Below are 18,973 nucleotides of genomic sequence, written 5' to 3' on the forward strand. Positions count from 1 at the left end.
CATGCCCCTCATGATTTCGTAAGCCTCTATAAGGTCACCCCTCAGCCTCCGGCGCTCCAGGGAAAACAGCCCCAGCCTGTTCAGCATCTCCCTATAGATCAAATGCTCCAGCCCTAGCAACCTCCTTGTAAATCTTTTCTGAACCCTTTCAAGTTTCACAACATCTTTCTGATAGGAAGGAGATCAGAATTGCACACAATATTCCAACAGTGGCCTAACTAATGTCCTGTACAGCTGCAACATTTTGTCCCAACTCCTGTACTCAATACTCTGACCAATAAAAGAAAGCAAACCAAATTCCGCCTTCACTATCCTATCTACCTGCATCTCCACTTTCAAGGAGCTATGAACCTGCACTCCAAGGTCTCTTTGTTCAGCAACACTCCCTAGGACCTTACCATTAAGTGTATAAGTCCTGCTAAGATTTGCTTTCCCAAAATGCAGCACCTTGCATTTATCAGAATTAAACCCCATCTGCCACTTCTCAGCCCATTGGCCCATTTGGTCCAGATCCTGTTGTAATCTGAGGTAACCCTGTTCACTGTCCACTACACCTCCGATTTTGGTGTCATCTGCAAACTTACTAACTGTACCTCTTATGCTCACATCCAAATCATTTATGTAAATGACAAAAAGTCTAGGATCCAGCACCGATCCTTCGGCACTCCACTGGTCACAGGCCTCCAGTCTGAAAAACAACCCTCCACCACCACCCTCTGTCTTCTATCTTTGAGTCAGCTCTGTATCCAAATGGCTAGTTCTCCCTTTATTCCATGAGATCTAATCTTGCTAATCAGTTTCCTATGGGGAACCTTGTCGAACGCCTTACTGAAGTCCATATAGATCACATCTACTGCTCTGCCCTCATCAATCCTCTTTGTCACTTCTTCAAAAATGTCAGTCAAGTTTGTGAGACATGATTTCCCATACACAAAGCCATGTTGACTATCCCTAATCAGTCTTTCCCTTTCCAAATACATGTACATCCTCTCCCTCAGGATTCCCTCCAACAACTTGCCCACCACTGAGGTCAGGCTCACTGGTCTATAGTTCCCTCGCTTGTCCTTACTACCCTTCTTAAAGAGTGGCACCACATTTGCTAACCTCCAGTCTTCCGGCATCTCACCTGTGACTATCGATGATACAAATATCTCAGCAAGAGGCCCAGCAAATACTTCTCTAGCTTCCCACAGAGTTCTAGGGTACACCTGATCAGGTCCTGGGGATTTATGCATTTCAAGACATCCAGCACTTCCTCCTCTGTAATATGGACATTTTGCAAGGTATCACCATCTATTTCCATACAGTCTATATCTTCCATATCCTTTTCCATGGTAAATACTTAATTTCTTCTCATTCTACTTCATTTCACTCTGTCAGCATAACCTTCTGATACATCCTGACTCAAACTTGTCCCTCCAACAACACCACCACCCTCCCTGCTCTTTGATTAAGAAGAGCAACAGAAAAGGTGGTGAACAAGCACTCTTTACATGCCAGAAACCAATGGTTCATTGCAGAATGGAAAGTGATCTAATTTTATTAATTAAGAGATCCTCCTGAGAGCTGTGTCCAATATCATCAGGTCTCTGGAGGTTCGTCGCTTTATACCAGAGAGTGCAATTGACAGGAGGACTGAAGAATACCAGCTGTCAGCAGAGTGTCTGTGTAAAAATACTTTAAGTAAGAAGACAACTAACACTTTTCATCTTTAAATCAGTCTTAGCCTTTCACCAATGCATTGGACGAGTTTTATCAGACTTGGTCCACAGGGGAGAACTGACCTATCTTACCTTGTTCTCATATACATCACCATTTCACCAATGGATATTGAATAGTAGCACCAACACAAGTGCCAATGTTTGGCAATCCATAACTTATTTTCGGCACACCTCTTTTTGTCTTTTCCTTTTCGTGTTCCAATCAAACTTCAGGTGAAAAATGTGATATGTCAACCTGCATTGCAAACTGGTATCTATTTGAACAGGTTAAACCTTGCCCTTTGCATAAATGGATTTAAACCAGGTTGCATAATCCTCTGAATCACAGCTTGTATGTAGCAGTGGAAAATGTAGATTAACCCTTGAGCAAAGGAGACCCCATGACGATTAGGAGCAATGGCAGTCCTACTTTCAGCTGCCTAGGCTATAAGCTTTGGAAACCTCCTAAAGACACTCCTTTAGACCTATTGCTTTGCTGAGTTTCTGTCACTTGATATCTCTTCCATGGCTCAATGATAACTTGTTACAGTAAAAGACAAACTTAGGAAATAATGACAGAAGATGCCTTTATAGATATAGACATACCCAAAATAATCACATTTCACATCTCTTTTTTATTGACATTTTATGTATTATCTCACCATTTAATAAATATGTAACCTTTGCATGCAATAGAATCCCATGCAGTTTCTAAAGGAAAATTAATTTGCTCAATAATTAATCATCCAAATTATAAAGGAAAATGAGTAATGGTGAGGCCCACTTCAATGTGATCTACACAGGCAACTTTGAGTTAAAAGTTGCAGAAGGCAGGCTAGTATAATATTTCACTGCCTTCATCATTGAGATTAGGTAACTATGCTAATGTATTTCAAAGAGATTCAATTTGAAACACATGAAAACTTTCAAGAAAAATGTGGAAGTTGAGCTTAACTTGACAAAAAATCCGATGCATCCGGGAAATGAAATGAAGCAACCCAATTCAACAGCAGGAAGAGAAACAACAAAGGTGGCCAAAGGGAGGCTTGGGTCTTTACTCTGTTGTCAAGAAAGAGACAGAGAATGGCAGGAGTTGGTGCCTTCTATCTGGAGGTTAGGCTGAAGAGATGTGAGGGGCTTGTTCCTGGCGTGTCTTCAGAGCACATGTGATACTGGATGTTAGAGGGGAACACACCAGGAGGATTAAAATAAATGCCATCATCTATGCCACAAGCATCTTGATCTGTCTGTTTGGGGAAGGTTTTCATGCACGATACATGATCATGGAGAATATACAGATCCTATTGGTTACCACTTCAAGTACATTCTTGTTTCTAAAAAAGGAGAATTGTAGCCCAATGCTGGAATAAAGTCAGACTTCATCTACCACAAGTGAACACAGCACATTTTATTGTGACATAACTTACAAAAATTGCTTTGAGCATTTTTCTGTCTGTTTTGTGTAGAGTGATTGGTTTTGCATCTTATAAGTGTTTAGCATGTGGAAAGTACACAAGACACTTGAAAAAGAACAACTGATTGGACAAAATAGCTACTCTCTGTTGCACAATTGTTGATTGGCTTAAATGCAGAAAGGAGGAAGCCTAAAAGTTACAAATCTGGTCTGTATTTTGGAGGAAAGATCACCAAATCAAACAAAAAGTACCACAACCACACCAGCAGACTTGTTGAGTGTTTCCTCCCTGGAACTAAGTTCATTCAGCAAGACAGTTCCAGAATACTTCAGGGTTCCAACTTCAAGCCTGACTTTGCAGCCCATGCTCAGCTTTCTGATCCCTGCACGAAGCACTGGAGCTCTCCCCCTGCTGTCCACACAACCCATAGTTGCACTTGCACTTCCTCTTAATACATCTGCCCCCTCCCAGCCACAGATTGATTCCCCTACTTCCCAAGAATTCAGTTTAGAAAATAAGCAGGAAATAGGAAACAAAAAGGAAGAACGTGAATTGACATAGCACCTTTCATCACCTCATCAAGAAAGCCAAGAAAGAACTATTGAAGTGCATAAAGTGTGACAGCCAATTTGCATACATAGCCCTCTATAAACAGCAATGTAAGAATGACTCGCTAATTTGTTTTCAGTGATGTTAGTTAAGGGATGAATACTGGTCAGGACACCAGACAGAAGTTTCCTGTCCTTCTTTGCATAGTTTCATAGGATATTTTATATCCATCTGAGAGGGCAGTTGGAGCCTGGGTTAACATCTCATCCAAAAGTTGGAATTGCCAACTGTACAGCAGTCTCTCTGCACTGCACTGAAATGTTAGCCTGGGCTTTGTGCTCAAGTCTCAAAGCTGAGACTTTAATTAACAACCTTCTGATTGAGATGCAATTTGTTGGTATTGATAAAAGTTAAAATTCAGCTTTTGATGGTTGTAAAATCTCAACTGATTTACACATGTCCTTTCTTGTAGGAAGCTGACTGTCCTGACCAGATATTCACAACAACATGGTTGACAATTCGCTTTTCTCTGAAGTGACCAAGACACCCTTGATGTGTCATATTTAGCATAACTAGGAGTGGGCAATAAAAATCAACCATGGTTCCCACATTCTGAAGAAGAAATTTTAAAAACCTAAAACGTTGTCCACACAGAAGGCTATTGCACAAAATACGGAATTTCGGGATTGAAGGTAATTTAGCAGTTTGGATCAGAAATTGGCTAGCTGAAAGAAGACAGAGGGTGGTGGTTGATGGGAAATGTTCATCCTGGAGTTCATTTACCAGTCGAGTGCCGCAAGGATCTGTTTTGGGGCCACTGCTGTTTGTCATTTTTATAAATGATCTAGATGTGGGCATAGAAGGATGGGTTAGTAAATTTGCAGATGACACTAAGGTAGGCAGAGTTGTGGATAGTGCCAAAGGATGATGTAGGTTACAGAGGGACATAGATAAGATGCAGAGCTGGGCCGAGAAGTGGCAAATGGAGTTTAATGCGGAAAAGTGTGAGGTAGTTCACTTCGAAAGAAGTAACAGGAATGCAGAGTACTGGGCTAATGGCAAAATTCCTGGCAGTGTAGATGAACAGAGAGATCCTTGGTGTCCAGGTGCATAAATCCTTGAAAGTTGCCACCCAGCTTGATGGGGTTGTTAAGAAGGCATATGGTGTGTTGGCATTTATTGGTAGGGGGAATTGAGTTTCGGAGCCACAAAGTCATGCTTCAGCCGTACAAGACACTGATGTGGCTGTACCTGGAGTATTGCGTACAGTTCTGGTCACCACATTATAGGAAGGATGTGGAAGCTTTGGAAAGGGTTTAGAGGAGATTTACTAGGATGTTGCCTGGTACGGAAGGAAGGTCTTATGAGGAAAGGCTGAGGGAACTAGCTTTTTCTTTGGAGAGAAGAAGGTTGAGAGGTGACTTAATCAAGATGTAAAAGATAATCAGAGGGTTAGATAGAGCAGAGAGTGCCTGGGTCAGTATTTCCCATCTATACTTACCTTCGAGAAAGTAATGGTCAGCAGCCTTCTTGAACCAAAGCACTCCATTTGGCATAATGTCATTAGGGATGGAATTCCAGGAATTTAATCCAGTGAAGGATCAGCAATATAGTTCCAGGTCTGGAGGATGACTGACTTGGAGGGAAATCAGCAAGTGGTAGTGTCCCCATTTATCTACTGCCCTTGTTCTTCTAAATGGTAGTGGTCACAGGTTTGGAAGATATTGTCAAAGGAGCCATGGTGAATTTCTGCACACTGCCGCTACTGTTCATCAGTAGTTGAGGAGTGACTGTTTGTGGATGTAGTGCCAATCAAGAATGCTGCTTTGTCCTGGAAGGTATTGAGCCTCTTGAGTTTTGTTGGAGCTGCAATCATCCGGACAAATAGGGATAATTCCATCATAGTCCTTATATGTGCTTTCTAGGTGATGGAAGGGTTTAGGGAATCAAGAAGTGAGTCACTCACAATTAATTCATAATTACTGACCTACTCTTGTAACCACAATATTTATATAGCTTGCCCAGCTCAGTTCATTTTCAATGGTAGTGCCCAGGAATATTGATATTGGGGGACTCATTGATGGTAATGCCATTGAATTTCAAGAGGCAATGGTTAGATTCTGTCTTGTTGGAGATGGCTATTGCTTGGCTCTGTGTGGCATGAACATCACTCGCCACTTGTCAGCTCAAGTGTGACCAGGTCTTGCTGCGTTTGAACATGGTCTGCTTCAGTATCCAAGGAGTCACAATGGTGCTGAACACTGTGCAATCATCAGGGAACATCCCCACTTCCGACCTTATGATGGAGGAAGATCATTGGTGAAGCAGCTGAAGATGCTTGGGCCTCACCCTGAGGAACTCCTGCAGAAATAACCTGGAACTGAGATGTCTGAGATCCAACACCCATGACCATCTTCAAATATGCTAAGAATAATACCACCCACCGTCTGTCTCTAGTTTTGCTAAGGTTCCATGACGCCATACTTAATCAAATGAGGCTTAGATGTTAACAGCAGTTGTTCTCACCTTCCCAAAGTACTCAAGGTGCTCCCCACCTCATTCACTATTTCCTTCATGATCACTGCATCTGTCCTGTGAACACTCTCCAAACCCAAACCAGGAGCTCACTTCCTTCCCTCATTCTTATCCAGCTCCAGCCTCTTACTTACCCTCAGTGTATTTCCACCACAGCTGCTTTGTCTTGGATGGTGTTGAATGTCTTGAGTTTGTTGGAGCTTTATTTATCCAGACAAATGGGGATTATTCCATCACACTCTCACCACCAGTCAGTGTTCACTCTCCCCACAACTTATAAAGGGTTCATCTGAAACAATTCTGTTTCTTTTGCAAGTTTTCTCATTGGCAAAATTTCCTCACGTTTAATTGAGTGATCCACCAGTTGTATTGAGGTCAAATGGGTTCATCTTAAACAAGGAATTGTGTAAATGCACTATTCCTAAACACATTGGAAAGTTACATTTAATTGCTGCACTGGGAATCTCTTTTTCTCTCCTTTGCTAAGGCGTATTTTATCAGAATTGTGATCTAGATCTCCTGCCTTCTGCTAATGGATTAGTAAGGTTCAGAAATTGCAATCAGTCATAATCCATATCAAGAGGAGAGTCCCCAGAAAGACATGCTAAGAAATGTAAAGACCAATACATACAGTTAGGCAACATTACACATCTAGTTTAACTTTACCTCTAATGCAACATGATTACAATTAGCCCCCATGGTGACTGCGATTTATGTGAAGTGTATTTTAATTTTTCCAGGTTATCTCTTCCTGCCAGCTGGTAGCAATGTAGCATTATGGTTTTCCAGTGAATGAGCCATCTTTAGTCTAATGACAGGTTTAGAGACCAGAGCCTCTCATCTTTGAAACCTGGCTTCCATAAAAATGATGTCCTGGGAAGGAAACAAATGGGATTTCTCCAGGTTTACTATGAGGACCATCTGGCTGGATGCTAAGACTGTCTGGAGCACAGCTCATGTGACTCCTCCCTGTGAATGAGTTGACTAAGTAAGAATAGGCATGTAGTCTGTAAGGAACCATTCGCATAAAGATGTTTTCCCTCAGGTCTTATTTGAAGGTTACGCATAAGACAGTACTTTATCTGTACTAAAATCTAATATGTTGTGTGCAGAGGGAGGAAGCAGCCACCTGGTAGGCTGCAAGAAGATGTTCATTGTAAGTGGATGCCAGAAAGATTGATACAGTTTGAGTCTCCGAAACAGCGGAGTAATGATCAGTACCTACAATAAATGTCACAAACCTGAGTACTGTGTCCTGGCTTTCTTTCAGTTCAGCGGATTGACCGGCCAGAGATACAGCAGTCAGGGCTCATTACAAGTGCTTTGATGCTCAGATGTGTGGCTATTATTGACAGACACTTTGTAAAGACCCTGGGGGCTGAGGCTAGACCAAAGAGAGTATTACTCTGTATTGGTAGCATATGCCCACCACCTGGAATTGTGGAACATTTCATGGCAGTCCTTGATCATTATGCAACATAACTTTTTCTGAGGTCAAATGCTTTCAGTCAATTTATTGTAGACACCATCTAAGTATTATGTTCTTAATAATTTTGTTTTGAGGAGATGGTGTACAGTATGGACGTGCATGATCTATATGAAACCTTGACATATTTTTCTGCAAATTAAAAAAAAAGCAGAAACAGAGACTGTCAATTGTTTTATGGTGTTCTGCGGCCTCCACAGATTAGAAACATAATAACTAAGCCACATATAGACTCCCTCAATGTGCAAACTACAGGCTGAAAATGACCTACTGAGCTATTCTCTGTTGTGAGAAATATCAGTCCAGCTACGACTATTGACTCAATCTGAGTGGATTTTTTTTAAAAGATACTAACCTCTGCTTTTCTTTTCAAAAGCCCATGTGAGTGTACTCTGTGTTCAATCTTAGAACCTGTTTGCAAAACTAAGAAAACAATATTTGTCTGATGGAAGGTCTTCCCAAGAAATGGCACAGATTGTTAACCCATCAAACCTCAGAACAGATGTGGCACACAAGTGTTGAGTGATTCAGATTAAGCCACCCCCAGACCAGCAACCAGACCGAGAGAGAATGCTGATTTGCTTTTGGATCTGATGATGCCTCTTGAAAACATTATTTGCAGCTAATATCAGGAGGACAGATATCTGATGAACTTTCTGACCTGGAATATCTGGCCAGTGCAGAGCAAGCGAAATAGCATTGATTCAAAGTAACGCCAGAAAGGTAAGAAACTTTACAGACCATTTCTGTTTATTTATTAATAAGGGGAAATATTTCAGATTCAAATGATCACTTCAATGCTGTTTAAAGTGGATTTGTTTAGAGACAGTCCTTCAATATGACAGATTGTGTCATGTTACTGAATAGACTTTACTAAAATAAACTTGTTAAAATATAATGGTGGCCCAAGGAGGACATTAAGCTGTCATAAGTTCACAGGTCCAAAAGTACCCAATGATTCTGTCTTGGGTTTTTCCCGACAGTCTTTTCTGTTAATGAGTTTGATGCAACAGGAGGAGGGGGTTAATGACTGTTCTATCATTGGAACATTACAACAGAAAAAATTAAAATTGTGCCAGCCTCATGTGACTTCGTTATTGACTTTGAAATTATATACGAATAGTTGAACCCTCCAGAGAAATGCATTCAACCACAGAAAGGACACGGTTTTTATAGGTTTTGGTACTCCTGTTTTTTTTCAATGATGCTTCACTAATCTTCAAGTTACAGTTTGACTTTCATTATCTGTGGTATCTGCTTAATCCTGGCCGCATTTCTTTAACCTGGTACAACTCACCTTGCTTCTAAAAGGCAGAATGTAATTTATATCATAATTACAAGTCCACTTTAGATGTATTTGCTTGTGATACAGATATATTTCTGGGTTATGAATTGACTTCTTCATGCATTTATATCATTTACATGCAAGATAATTAATTCAAGACCCAACCTTGTAAACATTTGGCTGTTACATGTATTGGTGGAATTAGTCCCAGGCTATGACGGATACGTGATACTTTTAGGAGGACCTGAAATATCAAAAATCAAGATTAAAAAAAAATATTTTTAATCTATATAAACAAGATTGAAGGGGGTGTCTTATAGGAGCTGAGTAACATGGGCTATGGTGAGATGTGAGACAGAATCTGGATGGAAGTCCAGTAAGGCCAATTTTGACATTAAGACCATTTCACTCCAGCTTTTATGCTTTTCACAAGGCATGTGCCAAAATTCTTGCTATGCTGCAGTGAGTTGAAAATTGTTAGAGATTATGTTTGTCAAGCTCCCTGTTGGTGGAGTGACTCACTTCAATGGTATACTGCTTCTGATATTGCTAAACTAGCCATCAGGAATACCTGATCTGGAAACCAGAGCATGCCACCTGGCTGATTCACCTCACAATTTCTGTCCCGTCAGGCAGAGAAACAAAAGTTTGAAAACACATATCACAGATTCAAGAACAGCTTCTTCCCCACTGTTATGAAACATATGATAGGATCTCTCATGTAGTAACGTTGAACTTTCCCTGCACCTTCTCTGCAGATGTAACACTATGTTCTGTTCTATTACCCTGTTGTACTTGTACTTATGTATGATTTGTCTAGATAGCATGCAAAAACAGCATTTTTCACTGTATCTCGGTACATGTGACAATAATAAAGCAAATCAAAAAAAGATTAAAATCCTAGTGACCTCTCTGTTGCCCATGATTAAACAGCAGCCCAGAGCATGATTTGCAAACTTCAACCTTGCCCAACAGACATTGGCATCTGACATTCAGTGAACCTTCACAACCACCTTGGCACCTCTCTGATGCACTGACAGTTCACCCAGGAAAACCATACTTTCCTAGATGGGCACATTAGTAAACCAGAAGTGCAAGGCTGCATCGGGTACGGTTACTACACAGGGAGAGAAACCCAGTCCATTGCTTGAACCAGGCTGCTTGCCCATCTGCTAGCTCATGGCCTACTGCCTTTCCATGCCTTGCAATGTCAGTTTGCTCAGTCATACAACCAAGTAGCTGGCTGTGCTGCTCAGTAATATGTGCCACGTCAGTGTACATCTATACCAGGTGGCATCAGCATTCATGCCAAGCACACTGCATCTGTGGCAAGCAGTCAGCTGTGCCACAAAGTCTTCAAAACATTAGTCTGCAGTTAAGTCAGTGGTGGCACCGTTAGTTGGGGTGAGCCTGACATGGCAATACAAGTCCTGGGCATCAGGCATGGTCAGGCATCTGATCATTCTGACTTTGCAAAGGGAATCCGTGCCTCTCTGTTCCAGGGAGTGATTCACAGTTAGTCTCTATAGAGGCCTGTTCTGGGTTGGGAGAGGGAATGGGTGAAGACCGACACAGTGTGAACATGTATAACCAATAGTCAGGGATCTAGGCAGGACTCTGTGTCCCCATAGGAACAGTCGCAGTGTTAGAATCATAGAAACACTACAATGTGGAAGCAGGTCATTCAGCCCATTGAGTCCACACTGATCCTCTGAAGAGCATCCCACCAAGCTCCCCCCACCACCTCCCACTTTCCCTAGCTAATCCAGCTAGCCTGTACATCCCTGCACACTGTAGATCATTTAGCGGGACCTGTCTACCTAATCTGTACATCTTTGGACTATGGGAGGAAACCGGAGCACCCGGAGGAAACCCACACAGACTCGGGGAGAATGTGCAAACTCCACACAGACAGTCGCCCAAGGATGGAATTGAACTTGGGTCCCTGGTGCTATGAGGTAGTAGCGCTAACCACTGAACTACCATGTTGTAGTGTTCTCCTACAAGTGTAAGGAATCTGTCTCGGAGGGGGATATCAGACAGATGCTACATCAACCTGTTCAGCATTACTTCACCTTGGTATGAGATGTCTGCTGCAGAAACAACAAAAGGGGTGAAAGAGTAAGATGCAAATGGCATAGCATAGCAAAGGGTAAATCAGGGACTAGTGCATGTGAGGGCTAGGTGTTGAGGTATTTTGAGGGAGTGAGGAGATAGTTCACGGGGTGTGCATGGTCAGTGGTGTTGGAGGATAGAGGGTAATGAGAGAAGGTTTTGCATGCAACAGTGGGCATGTCACAGCATAAGTCTTGCTGGGAGGTGGGTGTGGTGGCATGGATAGAAAGACAGTAGAGAGAAGTGCATGACACTTATCCTGGCAGAGTGGCAAATGTCATTGACTTTCTGCACTGCAGCTCAGCCCTCCTCACCCTGGGATGGCATTGCTATCGTATACTCTGACCAGGTGTCATAGTCGTGTGGTGTGGCCATCTCTTCTGGTCCTCCAGGAAGAAGTCTCCACTCTCCTGGGCCACCACCTTCAAGGCCCTGTTGGAGTAATGTGGTGTCAACTTCCCCTTCTCACCCATTTCTCTTCACAGTCTTCAAAGCTCACCCCAACAGCTTCATGCCAGGCACACTGCATCTATGGCAAGCAGTCAGCTATGCCCAAAGTCATACAAGTGCTCTGACACACACAGTGGATTAGGTCACTGTTCCAGAAGGGCTGTCTGACCTGGACATTTTCTAAATGCTTCTGAAAAGTAACTGATCCCATATTCCACTCTTCTAAAACCAAGCTCGAACAATGATCTTTATGCATGTGCGTATAAATCAGGCACTTCCATCACAGTTTTTTCAGAGACATTAGATTTAATTGAAAACATAATACAACCCCTATAAAAATAACCTGCTATGACATTGATAACAAGCACAGAACTCTAATAACTCTGACAAAGCTCCTCCCATGAACAATCCTTTATATCCTATGGATGGAGCACACCTCATGACATTAATTAATGTTTTTCAGATCCCAATGATCTTATACAATAAGCTACGGAGATTTATTTGCCAGGCTTTTACCTCCAGTGATCAAAGGAAATTATTTGACTCCTGATTTGATTCAGCTCTTTAACATCTTTGGTAAATGGTCCACATCCAGGAGTGATATAATCTTACAGATGAAGAAATACTGATAACTCTACTGAAAAATAACTTCCTTTGTGGCCAAACTACTATATCAGCTTCTGGGAGATCCTTATGTAATTCAAAAAATATTTGTGGGTCAGGAGCAGCTTCGGGTCCTTGCAGCTGCTGACAGTATGTCAGCCTGCAAGATCTTCCCAGAAGCAGGCAATTAAGATCAACTAGGGGAAAGTGAGGACTGCAGATGCTGGAGACCAGAGTTGAAAAATGTGGTGCTGGAAAAACACAGCAGGCCAGGCAGCATCCGAGGAGCAGGAGAATCGATGTTTCGCTCATTCCTGAAGAAGGGCTTATGCCCGAAACGTCGATTCTCCTGCTCCTCGGATGCTGCCTGGCCTGCTGTGTTTTTCCAGCACCACGTTTTTCAATGCAGGCAATTAAGAGCCTGCTTAGTATCATAGAATCCCTACAGCGCAGGAAGAGGCTGTTCAGCCCATCAAGTCTGCACCAACCCTCCAAAGGGAATCCCACCCAAATCCACGCATGCTAATTTTCTCCAAACTCATACAAGTGTTAAACCATCGGTATTTTAGAAATGGTACACATTCTCTGCCCTTGCATAAAGGATAAAGGATTTTTGTTTAAATGATGGGGAGGAAGCATCTCTTCAGTGACCACAAATTGATGATTCAAATGGAATTTGAAATCAGTCAGCAAGATTCAAAGAGGTTAAAAAAATTGTCATTATTCCCCCTCTTAGCTCAGGCTAATAAACCTCCTTTAGTAATAACACATGATTTTTAAGTGTTGGAAATAAGATTTGTGAGCAAATTCCACTAAATCTAATGTCTGTTTAAACATTGGTTGCGCTTATAAAGGCAAAGCATTGTCTTGCCTGTTATGACTGAAGTAATTTTATTACGATCAAATTAGTTTCTGACCAGTAACTTAATCCATAATTGTTCATAGCTTTGGTGGATTCTAACGGTACTAATTATACCTTTGTGGACTATCTAAAGACATACATCCTTCAGGCATCTATTCATAGAACTTATTATGCTATTTTCTTATTAGGACCGAATACAAAGTTAAACAACATCAGTTTCTAATTATCAGCAAAGTGGCATCAATTTGGCACCAGCGATATTTAATCATGGAATAGTTTGTCCAGCAGATTTAATTATAAACCTCACTTAAACAACAACTCTAAGCTTTCACTCCTTATCTTACGGATGGTGTGTTATAAGTAAGCATGTGATTTCCTTTACTATAAATCACAAGAATACGTCTATGTGATCTTGGGTTATTGATTGAAATTCATCTTTTCTTCCCTGCAGTATTCAAAATTTGAAGTTAATGTTTTTTGACGGATTGGAAATTTTGTAGAGTGTGGACTTTTTACTATAATATTTATTGCCCTGGCCATTCTATCCTGTTGATGTACAGTTAACAGTCACATATCTCCTTTTGTTACAGTGAGCTGGGAGAAAGATTATGACCCAGTTTACTAAATTTTTTTTCTTGACAAAAAACATATTTCATTTACGTGGTACCCAGTAACATCTGAAGAGAATGCCAAGTTTAGAGGAACCAAAAACTGAGCTTCCAATTGGGAGGAGACCTCAGAAGCACTTTAGAGAGAAACTGGTGGTGAATGGGTTTAAGGAGGGTATGAGATTAGATTCCCTACAGTGTGGAAACAGGCCCTTCAGCCCAACAAGTCCACACCAACCCGCTGAAAAGTGACCCACCCAGACCCATTTCCCTCTGACTAACCCACCTAACACCATGGACAAATTAGCATGGCCAATTCACCTGACTTACACATCTTTGGAACTTGGGAGGAAACCAGAGCACCCTGAGGAAACCCACACAAACACGGGGGGAATGTGCAAACTTCACACAGACAGTCACCCAAGGCTGGAATTGAACCTGGGACCCTGGTGCTGTGATGCAGCTTTGCTAATCACTGAGCCACTGTGCCACCCAGTATTTCAGGCAGTGGGATCCAAGGGCAAGATTTTGCTAGAGTTATGGCAAGTAAGGTGGGCAAATGTGAAATTTCCTATTGTTATGTGGGTTTATTGGCCACAGGGACATTTTTCTGGAGGGTGGTTAGGGAGTCTGTAAGCAATAGGTAGCTAATTAAGGTAATTAAAGGGTAAATCAGGGACAGTTATCAGAGTTGTACAGGCAGACCCAGTTTCCCCATGGCATCGGGAGGACAGAGGTTGTTTGGAAGTGGTCAGTTGGAAACAGAACTGGAACCCAGAGCTCCCGGAAGACTTTTGTGCATTCTCCTCCACAATAATGTATTGGCATATATGGGCGAATTCACCTTCAATGTTTTCAAAATGCTGAGAAAGTGCTTCAAGATGTGATTGTCATCTCTCTTGTGTGCATCCCCTTATGTGATGGACCGGTCCTATTTACCTTCCTGTTTGACCCACAGTGCAGGATCTGGATCTGCGATTAACCCATCAAGACAAGCATCCTGATCCAAAATACAAAATCCTGACCCTCAGTGGCATGATTCTCAGATGAGACCAAGGGAGATTAAAAAATGTCTAGAATCTGAGGCATGGAACTTTATTAACTTGGCAGTAGTTGCAAGTGAAATTTCAGCATTAAAGGTGGTTAAAGGAAATTAACAAATTAGCTGAAACATAACAAATTAAATGAAAACAGTAGGATCAAAGGTAATCAAAGCAATGTTCAGTGTTATGCCCACTAGTGCAATCATCAATGGAAAAGTCATCAGTCCTTAACTGTAGTGTTTGTTTTTGAAGCTACTGTAGATTTTAATAGAAATTTGTGTTGCCATTACAGACAAATTGCTCTTATGTATATTTACTCCATTATTGATGCTCTACATGTGGCAGAACCTATTTTGATTTAACATCTATGAGGCTGAGTTGAAGTTCTGGTGTGTGAATGGTCAGACTTTGATTTTTATCTGCTGGAAATGTGATTTTTGTTCTGTTTTCCCAATGCTGTTTTCCCATTTTCTTCTGACATTGTTTTGTGCAGGTTAGGAATACTTTGCTATAATGGAAGAGGCCATAGAGCTGAGTGCCAAGCCACTATTACAGAAGGTATGGGAACAATGACTTTTCCTGGAACAGTCACATTCCAATCATGTCCCAGTCTTCCTGTTGCAGTTATTTCAACATTTCCTCGCTGTGTGGTAATTTTGAAAGTTCTGCAGCAAGCATGATGCTAAATCAAGGTACTTCTGGAGTGACTTAGCTTACCCTGACAACACCAGTGAGCTAATGAAGCAGATTGTTATTGGTGAGACCTAAGTTACTGAATTCTGAACTATTCTGCCTTATCATTATGACAAAGCTGGAATTTGTTTCATTTACAGACAAATGGCTATGTTTTGTTTTGCAATTTTTGAGGAGTATTCACAGATGCCTTTTTTTGGCTCTGTTACAAAGATGACATTAGTAGCAACTACCCAACAATACTCCCATTGAACAAATTGGCTGCAAAACTAACCCTCATTTCATCTGTTTTTCTGCTGGTGGGGAAAGTATTGGATAAAAGGTCCAATTTTATGGGCAACATTTGACCATATGTTGGTGCAGCTGATAGTAAGGTTGATCTGGCAGCCATCTTTAATAATTGTGTGACACCAGTTCCTTCGATGGTTTAACCTCTGATTTGTTTTCTCCTATGAAAATGTGGAGCCAGGAGAAGCAGTAGGTAGTCCCAGACAATATATTTCCCTCTTGATCCCCAGGAACTATACAGGAGTAGCTACCAGTGTCACAACTGGTCAAAATTGGAAGATGGAGATACAGCAAACTTCTTAATTTTCCAATACCTATGGGACTGGAGTGTGCCAATTGATCAAATATTCTGGATGATCAAGAGGTCCACATCAATGTAAAACTAAGCCATGGAAACGTAATGCAAGGGGTATACACATAACTGTTTATACTTTATTTACAACATAAATCACTTAAATAATAATACAACTTTGCCTTAAATAAATTTTACTGGCAGAGAGACTTCTCACTCTCACCCTCAACTGACTACTCGGACATCATGGTAGATCGTACTCTTTGAGGAGAAGTCAACTCAAAATTGAATCAACTGTTGATATTTCGTGTGGCCACTGGATTGAACAACAAGTATGTTTATGTTGAGGTAAATGAGTTTTAACAAAACTGTGATGATTGGACAGAATAATACAGGTAGTTCTTCTACAACATGATAGTTGCATTCTTGTTCAACCGTGTATTATAGAAAAATTGTGCTTTTGAAACAACACTTAAAGTGTTGGCAATGTAATCGCATTACAGCCAACACACATTTTACAAGCTTGTGCTGTAGAAACAGTGTCCTCAATTTGTCAATCGCACTTCCACGAATCTATGTTAACAAAACGTGCATTTATAGCAGAACAACTTGTACAATAAACTTTGCAGTATTTGAGGTGTATAATCTTTGCTACTTTTTCAAGAGTGCTGGTCCATAAGCTGCCAGTTAAAACAAAGTTTGTTGTAGATACCCCAGGTGATCTAATGGGTGTCTATAGCTTAGGGAGTTATTCAGATGAGGTGCAATTTCAAATATGCCTCAGAACCTCAACCTTCTGGTGTTGTTGCAAGACACTTTCTGGCCTTAAAATGAGCTGAAATAAATACATCTGCCACTTTCACTTTCTTCAAAGGCATGTGACCTGATGGTATATACTGAACATGAGACAGAATTCCAAAGAGGAGTTTAGTATGATGTATTTAGCTAAGAATTTAATCTCATGAAAGTTCAAACAAATCATGTTATTAGAACTAATTCATTTGACCTACTGAGATTAATACATCTGTGCCATTATTATTTTAATTGGCTACTGTGAGAACACTAATGCAAATGTACTCTAAGTTATCAATCAGGATAATTTTGCATCAGTTCAATGGGGAATGTTAGTGCAATGATATGAAAAACTGTCATTTTCCTGGGATTTTTATACCGGAAAACAAATCTAATTTCACAGAGGTACTGCTACAGCAGCATTGTTGTCAATGAATCCAGGGTTACTATCACAACAAAGATCACTTAAAATTGAAACTACAGCTGGTACGAATTTGACATTGTGAGGTAATTATGACTTCAGTTTTGACAATGGCAACCATGTCTTTTTGAGATCAATATTGAATGTTGCCTAAATTGTCACCATGTCAGAGATGTGAAAGTGAATCATTGATACTGGGCATGGCAATGGAACTTAAGAAGGCCTTGTGTTTATTGAGCCCAAAGCATTTTCCAGCTAAAAGATGCTGTGATTGCTGCTGGGAAGCAGCATGGTGCTCTGTTCATTCCTCACAAGTCCACCAAACAGCAAAACAAACACAAGCTTTAAAATCATTGGGGGTGGGGGGATACATAATTTTAAAAGTTCCTTGCCCTGTGTGTCCAACTGTGCCATAATTAATGGCACTGGCTTTTACACTCTGTCATAGTAAATGACCTTTACAGTCAGGTGTTGATTCCAATCCAGAAGATTAATTGGCACAAACACAGGTGTAAGAATTGATGCATTTTCCTTATCTGCATGGTCCAGGAAACTTTGGGGCATTGTGCTTAGTCGAATCACACATTGTTTTAAATCCTGGGTACGTAGACAACAAGAATCTACATTGTCATGGAGGGGAGTGAATGCTTGGTCTCAGACAGGACTCCAGTCAAAGGGTTTGATTGGTGCAAAACACAAACTCAGAATTGTGATTTGTTAGACTGAACTAGAGATGTAATCTACTAAGGTGACATGGTATTCACCGTTATTTGGAGCATGGTAAAATTTGGCCATTTTTAAAAAACATGGTAAAAGTTGTTCTTCACTGTGCCTTCATTGATGTGTGCACAATATGTTTAGTGTGTGAATGGTGGTTATTTTGAGTAGATCAGTTTGCTATTCGTTTGGGTGTGGAGATTGCAGAGGACATTTGAGAGTAAATTAATGCTTTTAATCTTATCAGGCCGATTTCATAGTATATTGTGGAATGATTGGATGAACTCGATGCAATTTCACATTTTAAATCTTATCACCCCGATTGTTTTTCAATAAACATCTCGTGAAATCTGCATTATTGTCCAATTATTTTCCATCACACTTGTACTATTGAAAAAGTGACATCTGATGGCTTGCATTTCCTGGTGATGTTCACTGTGCAACGTCTCTCCCAAGCTCTGTGTGTGTGTGTGTGTGTGTGTGTGAGATGTATATCCTGGAACCTAACCTTTACACGCATGCACGTTGAACAGAGCTGGTAAAACTGTAATTGAAAGGTTTCTGCATGGAATACAATTCCCATCCATTGAAATATCCTCTTCCACTGAAATATTTTCTGTAAATTCAGGGTTTTCCAAAAAAACATTGTCAGAAATAACATTTGGTCAGGAAAATGTGTGAAACTTGACTTCAGAAGAGTATCAGGAGGGTTTCCTGATTATGTCTTTGAGGTCCTGAAGGGAGAGGGTGACCAGCCCCAAGTCGTGGTCCATGTAGGTACCAATGACACAGGTAGAAAGAGGGATAGGGATGTAAGGCAGGATTTCAGGGAGCTAGGGTAGAAGCTGAGAGTGAGAACAAAGAGAGTTGTTATCTCTGGTTTGTTACCTATGCCATGTGATAGCGAGGCAAGGAATAGGGAGAGATATCAGCTGAACACATGTCTGCAGGGATGGTGCAGGAGGGAAGGTTTCAGGTACTTGGGGCTCATTCTGGGGAAGGTGGGACCTGTACAAACAGAATGGTCTTCACTTGAACCAGAGGGATACTAATATCCTAGGTGGGAAATTTTCTGGTGCTATTCAGGTGGGTTAATACTAGCTCAGCAGCAGGATGGGA

At 41.1% G+C, this 18,973-nt stretch overlaps 1 long non-coding RNA gene across 1 annotated transcript in view; it reads left to right on the plus strand.

The window, feature by feature from the left end:
- Nucleotides 1-8,123: 8,123 nt before the first annotated feature.
- The window catches only part of LOC140469390 (uncharacterized), a 48,100-nt gene continuing 37,250 nt past the window's right edge, over nucleotides 8,124-18,973 (plus strand). The window contains exon 1 of the long non-coding RNA XR_011956087.1: nucleotides 8,124-8,408. This is a non-coding gene — a long non-coding RNA (uncharacterized lncRNA). The remainder of the gene's footprint in view (nucleotides 8,409-18,973) is intronic.

The sequence above is a fragment of the Chiloscyllium punctatum genome, chromosome 49, assembly GCF_047496795.1.
Source record: "Chiloscyllium punctatum isolate Juve2018m chromosome 49, sChiPun1.3, whole genome shotgun sequence".
NCBI lineage: Eukaryota > Metazoa > Chordata > Chondrichthyes > Orectolobiformes > Hemiscylliidae > Chiloscyllium > Chiloscyllium punctatum.